Source organism: Puma concolor, chromosome E4, assembly GCF_028749965.1.
Source record: "Puma concolor isolate L17-30 chromosome E4, mPumCon1.1.hap2, whole genome shotgun sequence".
In the NCBI taxonomy this organism is placed as follows: Eukaryota; Metazoa; Chordata; class Mammalia; order Carnivora; family Felidae; genus Puma; species Puma concolor.
In genome coordinates, this window is record NC_141683.1 from 46,097,385 (window position 1) to 46,109,799 (window position 12,415).

Consider the following 12,415-nt stretch of genomic DNA (forward strand, 5'->3'; position numbering starts at 1 on the left):
ATCTTTTCTTCCTAGGGCACTTTTATGTATGCAAAACCATACGTAAAAGTCAGCTTCGATTACTACTTATTGACGTGTATCACCATTCATTTTATTACCTCTTCCCCGGGACTATTGACAGACTTCAGGACGGTTATTTTACAGTTGGGGAAGCAGAGGCATAAGGAGGTTTGGTAACTTGCTTAAGGTCACGGTTTAAATTGGGTGTCAGGCTGAGACCAGGAGGCACAGATCGTGAATATCAGGTTCCCTTGCTGAGAAGCGCTGCCGCTCTGGGGTCCGCTGGGCGGGGTTCGCCTCACCTTTGTTCGCCCGGCAGACAAAGTGAGCCACCTCGTAGCTCTCCCAGACACCCGGCAAGAAGCAAGCTTCTGAAGAGGGAGCCAGCTCCCTTTTCTGACACATGTCACATCTCTCACCAAAGGGAGAGCCCCACTGCTGCCCGGATTGTCCGTGGGGGCATGTCACAGTCTAGGTGGCATATGAAAGACAAAAAGCTCCCTGTCATCTGCCTTTCACTCTGCAGAGACACAGCCCCGAAAGTGTGAGACGCCACAGCGCATAGTAATCAGGAGGAGCGTATGTGAGCATTTTTAAGCCACGGGCTGTGCATGAAAACAGCGGCCAAAAGGAAGTTCGGTCAAGGTTTAAGAGGTGGGTTCTAGGCTCAGACGCTGTGACTGAATCAGTAAGACCGTCTTGCCTGCCTCCATGCAGCCCTCCTGGCCCACCTGCTCCTCGGTGAAGCTCTTTGCCGTTTCCTCGGCCCAAGCCCCTCTGTTCTGCAGCCCTTGAGATGAGGCGGGGTGGGGGAGGGGAAGGAGGTGCCCCCACCACCTGGAGAACAGGGAGGGATGTGCAGAGCGGCCTGGAATCAACAGTCTGAAAACTAGAAAACAAGGCAAGAGTTGGAAATAAAGTATCTTCTGGCCCAGTAGTTTTCAACCTTTCACAAATGCCATATCCTCTTGGGCAGCCCCATGTCTAGAAAGTACATTTTTTTTTATTGACCTGCAGTGCTGTCTCCTGAATATCGCTCTTTTTTTTTTTTTTAATTAAACTTTTTTTGTTAACGTTTATTCATTTTCGAGACAGAGTGTGAGTTGAGGAGGGACAGCGAGAGAGGGAGACACAGAATCCAAAGCAGGCTCCAGGCTCCCAGCTGTCAGCACAGAGCCCGATGCGGGGCTCGAACTCACTGACTGCGAGATCATGACCTGAGCCAAAGTCAGAGGCTCAACGTACTGAGCCACCCAGTATCACTGGGTGATACTTTTAAATCTTTTAAAAAGGTTCTTCTTCCTTCTTAAAAGAGATGAGAGGGGTTTCTTTCATGTCAAGGGAACTTCCACCCTCTTGGTCAAGATTCCTGGTGGATCCTCCTTCTTTACGTCATCAAGTGGAATAGAATAAGTCCTTTTCTGCCCTCGGGCCATTGTCTGGGTGCTGGTGACAGCTCACTGGCCTGTAATTCTTGCATTTCCTCCTCCCCAGGCTCCCGTTCCCAGCCCCCGAAGCCAGGGCCCTGCAAGGCACGCGATACACTCTCCAGTCTGCTTCCAATGTGGCCAAGTTGTTCTCTCTCACTATTGACAGCTTTGGCCTGAAAAAGCTAAATCCAGTACAAGATTTACATAACAGTTCAAGACAACAGAGGATTTGTCACAAGGCGGCACATGATTAATTGCCAAATAAACCACACGGACAGCCTCGTGGCTACAGGGGTCGAGCCTCCTCGGGTCCTTTCTGGAAGTAAGCAGGGCACGCATCGTGAACAAGCATAAATGAACAAGCTGGCTGAGAGGAAAGATGTCAGAGCAGACGGAGGAAATTAAGTGATGTGCCTCTAAATGGCCCGTGACCAACTGGACCATGCAGGAAATATTGAGCCACAAAAGGATCTTACCATTTTAATAAGTCAAAAACCAGTTGAATGTTGATCATTTCATATGGTTCAGCTTAAACATCATGGTGTTTGATAAACATTTTTATACTCACATGAGGAGTTAATGTGGCTCTTTCTGTCAAGTAGAAGATAAATCTGGACCATGGTTTTTATCTCTCGTTTGGTTACCGGTACTGACAGCTAATATTTGCCACATCCTTTCTACGTCCCTTACGTACCACATGAATTGTCTCATTTCAAACTTACAACCCGTGAGTTAGGTAATTTTTATCCTTATTTTATATAGGAAATCCAGTTTGAAAAGGTTACATAACTTGCCCAAAGTTACGCAGCAAGGGGTTGGTCAGACTCTACCAGGGCTCATGCGGTTCCGGAGTCCACACTTGTAATGAAATAGCACTTCACAAGTGTGCGTCCGCTCACGTGTTGCTCAAACCCCAGCTGCCCAGTCAGCTTTCCTATTTATAGTTGATGTTTAAGAAATACTTATTTTGGGGTGCCTGGGTGGCTCAGTCAGTTAAGCATCCAACCCTTGATTTCAGCTCAGCTCAAGATCTCATGGTTTTGTGAGTCGGGCTCTGTGCTGACAGTGGGAGCCTACTTGGGATTCTCTCTCTCTCTCTCTCTCTCTCTCTCTTTCTCTCTGTCTCCCCCTCTCTCTCTCTGCCCCTCTCCCACTTCACTTTGTCTTTCTCAAAATAAATAAAGTAAAAAAAAAATTTTAGGACACTTATTCTCTTTTTTAATGTTTATTTTTGAGAGAGAGAGAGAGCAAGTGAGGGAGGGGCAGAGAGAGAGAGAGAGAGAGGGACACAGAGAATCTGAAGCAGGCTCTGGGCTCCATGCTGACAGCAGAAAGCCTGATTTGGGGCTCGAACCCATGAACCGTGAGATCATGACCTGAGCTAAAGTCGGATGCTCAACTGACTGAGCCACCCAAGCGCCCCAGAAAATACTTACTGAGGGGCACCTGGGTGGCTCAGTAGGTTAGGTGTCTAACTCTTGATTTCGGCTGAGGTCATGATCTCACAGTTCATGGGTTCGAGCCCCGCATAGGGCTTTGCGCTAACAGTACAGCACAGGGCCTGCTTGAGAGTCTCTCTCTCCTCTCTCTCTGTCCCTCCCCGCGTACATGCTCTCTCTCAGAATGAACAAATAAATAAACTTAAAAAAAAAAAAAAAAAGGATACTTACTGAATCAAACTAAATACACATGTTTGAAAGTTCAATCATTGTTCTTCTTCCAAAACACATGATTCTCACACATGGACATTTGTCTCTCATGCAACCCATTCACCACTTTTCCCTTTCCCTTTCTCAGTTACGGGGTGTCTCTGACCCTCATTTTCTCTTCCCATAAACAAACATTTAGTGAGTAAATACCGTGTGAAAGGTACTGTCCTGGGTATTCTTTCTCACGCCTTTAATTTCCGCCATTAAAAAATTATTATATACACACATATGTGTTTATCAACACCCGCTGTGTGCTAGCCCCTAGACTCTGAAGTCATGGAGATGGATGAACGATGTCTCCTGCTTTCCATGAATGCAGAGTCAAGCAGAAGAAGTAAACCACAAGCCATAGAAAGTCCATGTCCAACAGTGTGGATTGGAGCTAAATAATAAAAGAATGCATGGGATAGACAAGATAGAGTATATGGAGAGGTAATGACCTCAAGGGTGTTGCGGGGACTTCCCAGAAAGAGCTAAGCCCCACCGTTCTGTAACTCTAGGGCACGTAGAACCAGGCATGTAGTAGATATCCGATGCATTTTTATAAACAGAATCACACTGACTAAACATAAATTTGGAGAAAGACATGACATGGGACGTGGCTGGAGGGTTTATTCGGCTCAACGGATTTTTCTCTGCTGTGAAGTGAGGAATCCTGAAGAAGGTTAAATGGAAGAGCATGGGATCGGATTTGCTGGATGTGTGGCTGGTACCAGTGATGTAGAGAAAGAGGTGGACGCAGAGAAATGTGCCGAGCGGACACTCCTTGCAGGTCCGGAGCTGGGGCCAAGATTGGGAGGGGGGTAACGCAGTGAGGGGCGGAAATGCATGCCATGCCGGGGACTAGGAAAGAGAGGCTTCTTCCGGGGCCACCATCCTGACCCTCAGGACTTCTCTGACTTCTTTTTTATTCAGAAATCAGTAGTTTATATCCTACTTTTAAAATTTGAGATGGTTTCCAAACAGAAAGATATGTGTAATAAATTTATTAAAATAAAAACAGATTTGAGTGCCTGGGTGGCTCAGTCAGTGAAGCGTCTGACTTCAGCTGATCACGATCTCATGGTTTGTGAGTTCGAGCCCCGCGTCGGGCTCTGTGCTGACAGCTCAGAGCCTGGAGCCTGCTTCGGATTCTGTGTCTCCCCCTCTCTCTGCCCCTCCCATGCTCATGCTCTCTCTGTCTCTCAATAATAAATAAACCCTAAAAAAATTTTAAAAAAAAACAGAATGCATATATATCAGATTTCATATATCATGTATCAAATCTATTCTTATGTCAAGCAAAATAAATATACATGATAAATATTTATTCTTATATTAAATACAATAAACATATTGTATATGTATATATATGTATATCAGAGAGAGAAAAAGACACTAAAACTGTGGCCTAAACAATTATTACTACCATTTCTGAGCATGAAGTTTGGCCCTAAGCTTCCAAGCAGCCAAAGCAAAACAGTACATCCCAGAGCTATTTACTCCTCATGGTTTTTTGCGAGAGACACTTTCCTGACTAAATTCTGAGCGGAATTTCTCAAAGCAGACCTGATTCGAGGTGCTGGCATCAACCCTACCTCCATATTTCCTTCAGATCTGTCCTCTCTGTAGCCTCGGAGGGCTCCTATCTGGCTCTCCCGTCTGGAGCCGCAGCCTCACCCAAGCGCTGAAGGAGATACAGGCTCTGACTCTGCACTGTCTCTGACCTGTTGCTTGTAGTTATGTTTTAAGATCGTGTCCCCAGTCCCCATCAGAAATGGGGATGAGCCACAGTGCATGCAGACTCGTCCCGTATTTTCTGGAAAACCGGTACTGAAGACAGCGCCCGCGGTTTGTGCAGCACGTACCGAGGTGAGAGCCCGCTCTCGGTAGGATGGTGTTTTAAGCAAAGGCCGTGCAGCAGGGAACCAAACCGATCCTGTTCTGACCCTACGGGGACTTCATTTCTGCGGGAGGACAGACAACACACGAGTTCCTTATGGTAGGCGGTGGGAGGTACTGGAAAGAAACAGAGCTGGGTAAAGGCAGTGAGTGCTGGCTCAGAGAAGGCTCGCTCAGGGCTCAGGACGCTGCCTTTACATGGCTCAGCTGTCGCCTGTCGCTGCATTATCTGGCTACATCACCTTTTCCTTAGCAACGGAACACAGAATAAACACTACAGACCTAAATACCTTTCACCACGTTGACCACTAAGGATGGGAGGAAAGTGTTCTGCTACTATTTGAGGCCGACGCTTTTGCCAAAATGTTCATAACGAAAATAACAGTTCATACCAGTCAGGTCATTTCAATGGTAAATCTAATCTGAACTTATGCTACTGAATCCAAGCTCTTTCTGAATTCCCTTCCAGGGTGCCAGAATAGCACCATTTATGCGGCACTTATATGGGCCATGCCCTCAACATGTATTAGCTCATTGAATGAGATTCTTGGTAATCAGGAAAGAGCCAGCAGATATGGTCAGGAAGCTGGGCTCTGGAGCCAGACTGCTTGGCTCTACATCTGGACCCAAAGAATTCCTAGCGGGGTTATCTTAGACAAGCTATTCAACCTGTCTGAGATTGTCTCTAAAATGGGGGTAGTGATAGTAAATACCTCACAGGGTTGTTGTAAGGATTAAATTAGTTAATAAATGTATGACTCTTAGAACATATCTGGTATAAAACAATTAATAGGTGTTTGTTATTATTATTATTATTATTATTATTATTATTATTCCAATTTACAGAAAAGGATATTGAGGCTCCAAGAGCTTAAGTAACTTGCCCCCAAGGTCATACAGGTGGCAATTTCAGAATCTATACCTAGTTTTTTCTGACTCCAACCTCATGCTCTTCCTTCTGTGGCCTCCTCTGTCACTGTTAATAGAAATTAATGTTTCCTCTGAGAGATCTAGGTCCAAAAACAATAGTAAGGCAGTCAGGATCACTCACAAGAAATGGGGATCATACATTGTACTGGTGAATGATTAATTAACAATCTTTATCAAGCGCTATTGTGCCCAAAGTCTTCCAATCAATAAACAGTGGTAAGTCAATGCAAGTGAATTTTCTCTTTGCCTGATTATTCACCTAATTCCTTCATGTGTTTGTTTGCATAATATTTGCTGAGCTGTGGGGGATTCACAGAAACAGTGAAATAATCCTGCTCTCGGGCTGGGAGAGGAAAAGAGCAGAAAACATATACAGATGACAAACCAGTTGAGAATCTGCTCGGATGATCAAGATGGTGGGTTTAGTCATCATGGGGCTGGAATGAGAAGAGCATTCTTGGTCCAGGGTGGGACTGGTCACAAACAGTCTGGTGTAGGCCCCGTGCGAAGTGGCCAACATTGCGCATTCTCTGAATGATGATGTCAATTCTCTGAAACAATGATGTCAAATTTAAGACCTAGAGAATAAAGGTATACTGAATAAAGCTCCCTGCAAAAACATTACTAATTCAGTGCATGTTTTGGAGGTAAACTTTTTTTTTAAGATTTTGTTTTTTGTAGGGGCGCCTGGGCAACTCAGTCAGTTAAGCGTCCGACTTCAGCTCAGGTCATGATCTCGTGGTTCATGAGTTCGAGCCCCCCATCAAGCTCTGTGCTGACAGCTTAGAGCCTGGAGCCTGCTTCGGATTCTGTGTCTCCCTCGCTCTCTGCCCCTCCCCCATTCGTGCTCTGTCTCTCAAAAATAAACAAACATTAAAAAAAATTTTTTTTTAAATAAAAAAAAAGAGTTGTTAACCAGATGTGGTTGTTAACTAGATCACTGAAAGTATAAAATGAGAATTCTACAGTTCCATCGAAGTAGCAACTGCAGGAAGCAGCTCCCACCTCCAAGCCTGGGAGAACAGGGAAAGAAATTGGAATTATTAAAACTTTGAGGCTTTGAGGATTCCCTGGAGACTGGGACCCAGACCTCTGAGCGGGGGCAGCTGGTTCATGCTGGCGTCCCTTTGAGGGAAACAATGAGGCTTGTTCTGCCAGGGTTGGAAAAATTGCAAACGGGATTCAGCTGCTACTTCAGGAAGGCAAGGAAGTGTTGCTGGAGTGTTGCTCACAGGAACAGGAAGCAGACAAGAAGCCAGAAAGTAGCAGACAGGAAGGAGCAAGTCCCTTCTTCCTCCTCCCGTCTTGCAGCTTCTTTCTAGTGCTCTCTTTGGCAAAGCCTAACAGGGAACCAACTGGCAACACAAATATGAATACAATACGGGGATGAATATGGCATCGTCATCCCTTATCTTCAGCCTAAAAAGGAAAACAGACCTGGAAACCAGAAAGCACAATGAGTATGTGTGATACCAGAAGACTGTGCAGGTTTAACGGGAGCACTGATTAGGAATAATTCTACTTAAAGGAGTGGACAGGAAGGACTTCCTAGATAATTCTTCGGCTGAGCCTTCAAAGGTGGGCTTTGTTGGCCAGGTAGACATGGTCACTGAAAAGAACATTCCACACGAGAGAAGCCTGAACAAAGGAATGGGATGCGTTCAGAGATCACGAAAACAATTCATCCTGGCTGGACTGTGAGATAAGAAATGGGGGGTGTGATAAGAGATAAGGTTCATGAAGTAGATGGGTCAGATCATGAAGATTTTTCTATCCCAGCCGAATTATTTGAGCCTTCTTCTAGAAGCAGTGGAAGATTTAACCTATGCTAGTACCATTAACAGAATCGTGCTTATCAGAATTGGTTACTCTTGATTCATTAGGGAAAATAGGCTACAGGAGAGCAAAGGAGGCCAGTTAGGAGACTGTAATATTCCAGTTGTGCAATGGTGAGAACCTGATTAATGGCAGTAATAGGGATAGGGTGGTGGACACAGACAGGGAGAATACTAAGGGAGTGAAAATGAAAGAAGCAGGAATTGCAGTGAGGAAAAAACATAGGCATCTGGGTTACTGGATTAGGTCACTGGATAGATGGTGGTGTCATCCTCCAAGACGGGAGGCTAAAGAGATTGCTACAGGTGAGGGAAGAAATTAAAAAGATAATGTCATGATGTAAGCTCTGTACACATGGCTTTAATATTTCAAGTGATGAGAATATTATTATTTACAAGGTGGTTGAGTTGAACTCATCTTTAATAGGACTCTACAGTCCAGATGACATCAACTGCTGCCTTCCTAAAGAGGTATTTCTCACTAAAAAGATGGAAATAGTTCAGTAATTCCAGGAAAGATCTCTGAGATCTTTGATACTTACAGAAGATGTGCTCATCATTTCCCATATTAAAATGTTTTCCCTCCTGTCCACGTGATGATGTTGAGACCTGTGTTGGCGATATGGCAGATGACCACAAAGATTGCCATGTTAATGGATTTGTCCTGGTGCTTAGTAACTAATTCCTTAATGTGATTTCTGACCTGAAATCTCCCCTTAAGTAGGTGTCCAGGAAATTATTTTTGTAATATTTTACTTTGTGCCTGAAGTGAATTCAAATCTCGGGTGATGATGTTATTGCTATTTTTAAATTGTTGGAAAGAATACCTGTTGGGTTTTAGTCAGTTACCGTCATGATTATGATTAGAGCCTATATTTTTCTTTTTTCCGTAACTTCTGTGTTGATATAGCAAATATACACATAGATATCATAGAAAGCTAGCACTACAATAGAATTGCTCTTTTTGAGGATCTGTAGAAGACCTCCTTTTATTCATTCAAATTATCTTCCTTTAATGCAGTATTATTGCTTGAAAGGGAGAGATGAGGAAATTCATGGGGTCCGTAGATGTCCCAGAAGCACCAGGGGGGCCATCTCATCTGTCTTTTCCCTCTTCCTTTCTGACTTCCCTTCACATACATTTTCATCCACTCACCCATTTGGGACTACTCTCTCTGCGAAGCCCAGCTCAGAATCACCTCTTTCTCCCCAGCTACCCAAGCCCACAGCAATCCTCTAAGCTCCCACACCATTAGGACTGTAATTCCTTTAACCCTTAAGTGTCAATATTGGGCATGCTATAGCACCTTTCCATGTGCATAACCTGTCTTCCTAAGTAGAGTATAAATCTTAGGAGGACAGAGACTTTCTCATTTACCTCTTTATGTATTTAGTGCATACATTGCTTTAATGATAACCTTGACCTCTCTGTTATTCCAGGCTAAGCCCTAGAAGTCATCAGATATTTACTTCATAGGTAATTTCTGTCCTTCCCACTATTTATACTCATGCTTCCTTGTAGCTCTTAGAGAATCTTGCCTCAGTACTCAGCTTGAGTAAGATGCTTTCTTTAATCACTCTGTTCATCTCATTTATTTCTCCCCATAGGTGAGACTCTTTTTAATTTGCACCATATTTATTAACTCTCTGTCTCCCAGTGATACAGCACGCACATCTCAAGGCTACACACAGCCTTGATAAATGGGATACATGAGTGCTCTCAGAAGGCAACGAGCTGCCATAAAAGTTAATATGTTTAGTTCATAACGAAAAAATCTTCCCCCACACAACGGTAGCTTTGAAATTGGCATATTCACTTTATGACCTTGTTTATTAACCAAAATGATGCTTTGCTTGATCTCTGAAATTTGTTTAGGGTCATTAGGAAAGGACTCCAGAGTGTCACTCACTGAAAAACGCTAGCCTTGTACACAAACCTTGGAAATAAAGACTAAGAAAAATGCTGTTTTTATTTCCTCTAGGGTGTAATTTCTACTCTCTACTCAGTTAGTATCTGACTGTTTCTAAAGTGGTTTGCATTTGCAGATTTTCCAAGCCTCTCAGAAAGACTGTATTAATTTATCACCCCTGCTTTGGAGAAGGGGGCACAATTACCGATGGTAGAGACTATTTGGGGACATAATGGTTCCTTAAAAAAGTCACCATCAGAACTGAGCTCCCATACTACACTATTGAACATTATTTTCCTTTTTAGGTAGTTCCCTCTGCCCTGAAAAATTAGAAGAGAAGTGTACTATCCTCCCTATCTTGTGAGTTGCTGACTGTCAAGAATGGAAAGAATTTGAAAAAGCAGCTGAGAAAATGTGAGAAAACCTGTTTTCTGATCACTATTTCTATATCCTCAGGTGCTTTATCTCTGTTACAGAATGGTGAATGGGAAAAATAGAATTTTTTGCTAATTCTTCCTTACATTGGCATGGCCACAAACCCCCTACTCAACACCACTTTGCTGTCACAAACATGATATCTTACCTTTGCTTCGAACCTTGGCTTTTAGCTAGATTTTTTCCCCCTCCACTTATATTTTAACTGAACATTGTCTGTGTGCCAGAGGATGTGGTAGAAGATTATTTTCCAATAAGGATGTAAAATTGGCACCATTAACTATGTTAGTGATGCCTTCTGGGTACACCGACACCATTATCAATTTGTACCTATTCAATGATGAGGTTGAATTTGTTAAGTCCCGGGGTGGTTTGAATTTCAGAGAAGGTTGATCAGTGGCTCAGTGTTGTCCTGGATGACCTGATTTTTCTGTCTTTGAAGGGGAAGCATCATCATAAGGCTGTCTTCCCTCATGGTGTCAACATGGCTGCAGCAGTTCCAAGCTTCAGGTCCACACAGCACACCAACCGGAAGAGAGTACTTTTCTATCCAAGCATTTTTAAAAAGGCTCTGTGGCCACGTCTGAGCTGACTGGGGTTAGGCTGATGGGCTGTGCTGATTGGCCTAAGCACATAAGAACCTCTCCCTGGTATTTTACCTGTCTATAGTACTCATTTCTTTTTTATTATATCCTGTCACCCCAGGCCAGTCTTTATTATAGCATGCCTGGTTACTTGAGAATTTCTCACCTGAACTCAGAGATGTCTCTTCTCCATTCAGTCTATATTCACTTATTTAGGTGTTGTTTGCATTTCTCTTCTATGTTATCCCCTTTTCATCTTTATTCTTCTTCGTTGACATGTCCTGAGATTCTATTTACATTTCACTATTCTTTCCAGTACAGATTAGACCTTCTCTCTCCTGCTGGCAGAATTATTCCTCCATCTCCTTTTTTTCTCAGCAAGTTTTCCTCAGCCACCTGCTAATTCCACCTTAGTACTCCCAAAACACACTCATCCGCCTCTACTTATCCATCAAGATATAAAAATCTCATGCCAGAACACAGACAAATGGCACCAAGACTAGACATTCCGTATTGTAGACTTAAATGTGAACTGTATTTACACTTCAAAAATGGCCATGTTATGTTTCTTCCACTTTATTACCTTTGCACCTAAAATTTGACCAGCACTGGCTCAACATCTCTTTTCAACAAGTATGCAAATCAACAAAAACCCAGATGTTTGAATTTTGAATTCAGGAGCTTGAATGAAACCACAAGTCTCACAGTGAAACCTAGTCAGTAAGAATAGAATGCAATGTGGGGTGTGTAAATTATCTTAGTATTCCAGTAGCCCTGAGGAGTTGAGTTGTTTAACTGATTCTCAAGATTGGGACCATCCCTCTCAGAGTCTTTGACTCCTGACAGACATTTTTGGTGACCAGACATTTTTCAAAACTTATCATTATTATTATTACATAGGAAGTGCTCCATCCGTATACTTTTCTGATTTTGGCTCACTTCAGTCAGTGAATTCTTCCCAAGAACACTTTCCCAATCATTCCAAAAGCAGTTCTCTGAAAAATCTATTTTAGAGACATAGTTAGAAATGATAGAAGTCAAGAACCTGTTAGAAAGAACAGATGGTTACATTCTGTGAGAAACAAATGTTTTAAAAACTTCTTCTATTCAAAGCATTAACCAACAGATACTGGCCCAACCCCTAGTTGTTGCTGGGACCTCTGTCATTTGGTTCTTTGCTAACATTGATATGAAAGATTTTGGCTCATTGTAAAAAAAAAAAATCTTTATTAATCCATTAAGATACAATGTTGTCAAACAGGGGCTTGAATGGATGTATGAATGGACAGACAGTTGGATGGACATGCCATAAAGCAAATAACCTAAAATATTACTGGTAGAATCTAGGTGGTGTGTTTATCGGTGCTCACTGTCTGATTCTTTTAATTTTTCTATATGTTTGAAATTTTAAAAAATGTAACGATGGAGAAAAAACAGGATGCTCACCAATGAGATGATTCAGATCAGCACATTAGTATGGACAGACCATAGAAAGATGCCTATAAGCAATGGGGAGAGATCTATATAAACACAGGCATTATGGGGAAAGGTTGGCAGTCACTGGGCAGAATAAGAGGGAGGTTAACATCAGATAGTTCCTGTGAGAGACTATCAGGAGGTAGACAATAGAAACAGCCAGTGGAGGATAAATTCTACGCAATATCATTTCTTATACTACTATTAAATGCCCCTTTTCTGAAT

General features: G+C 42.9%; 1 long non-coding RNA gene across 1 annotated transcript in view; it reads left to right on the forward strand.

Moving 5' to 3' along the window:
• Positions 1–12,415, forward strand: part of LOC147572635 (uncharacterized) — a 124,984-nt gene that overhangs the window by 98,018 nt on the left and 14,551 nt on the right. Inside the window, exons 14-15 of the long non-coding RNA XR_015246002.1 lie at positions 1,495–5,431; positions 10,001–10,109. This is a non-coding gene — a long non-coding RNA (uncharacterized LOC147572635). The remainder of the gene's footprint in view (positions 1–1,494; positions 5,432–10,000; positions 10,110–12,415) is intronic.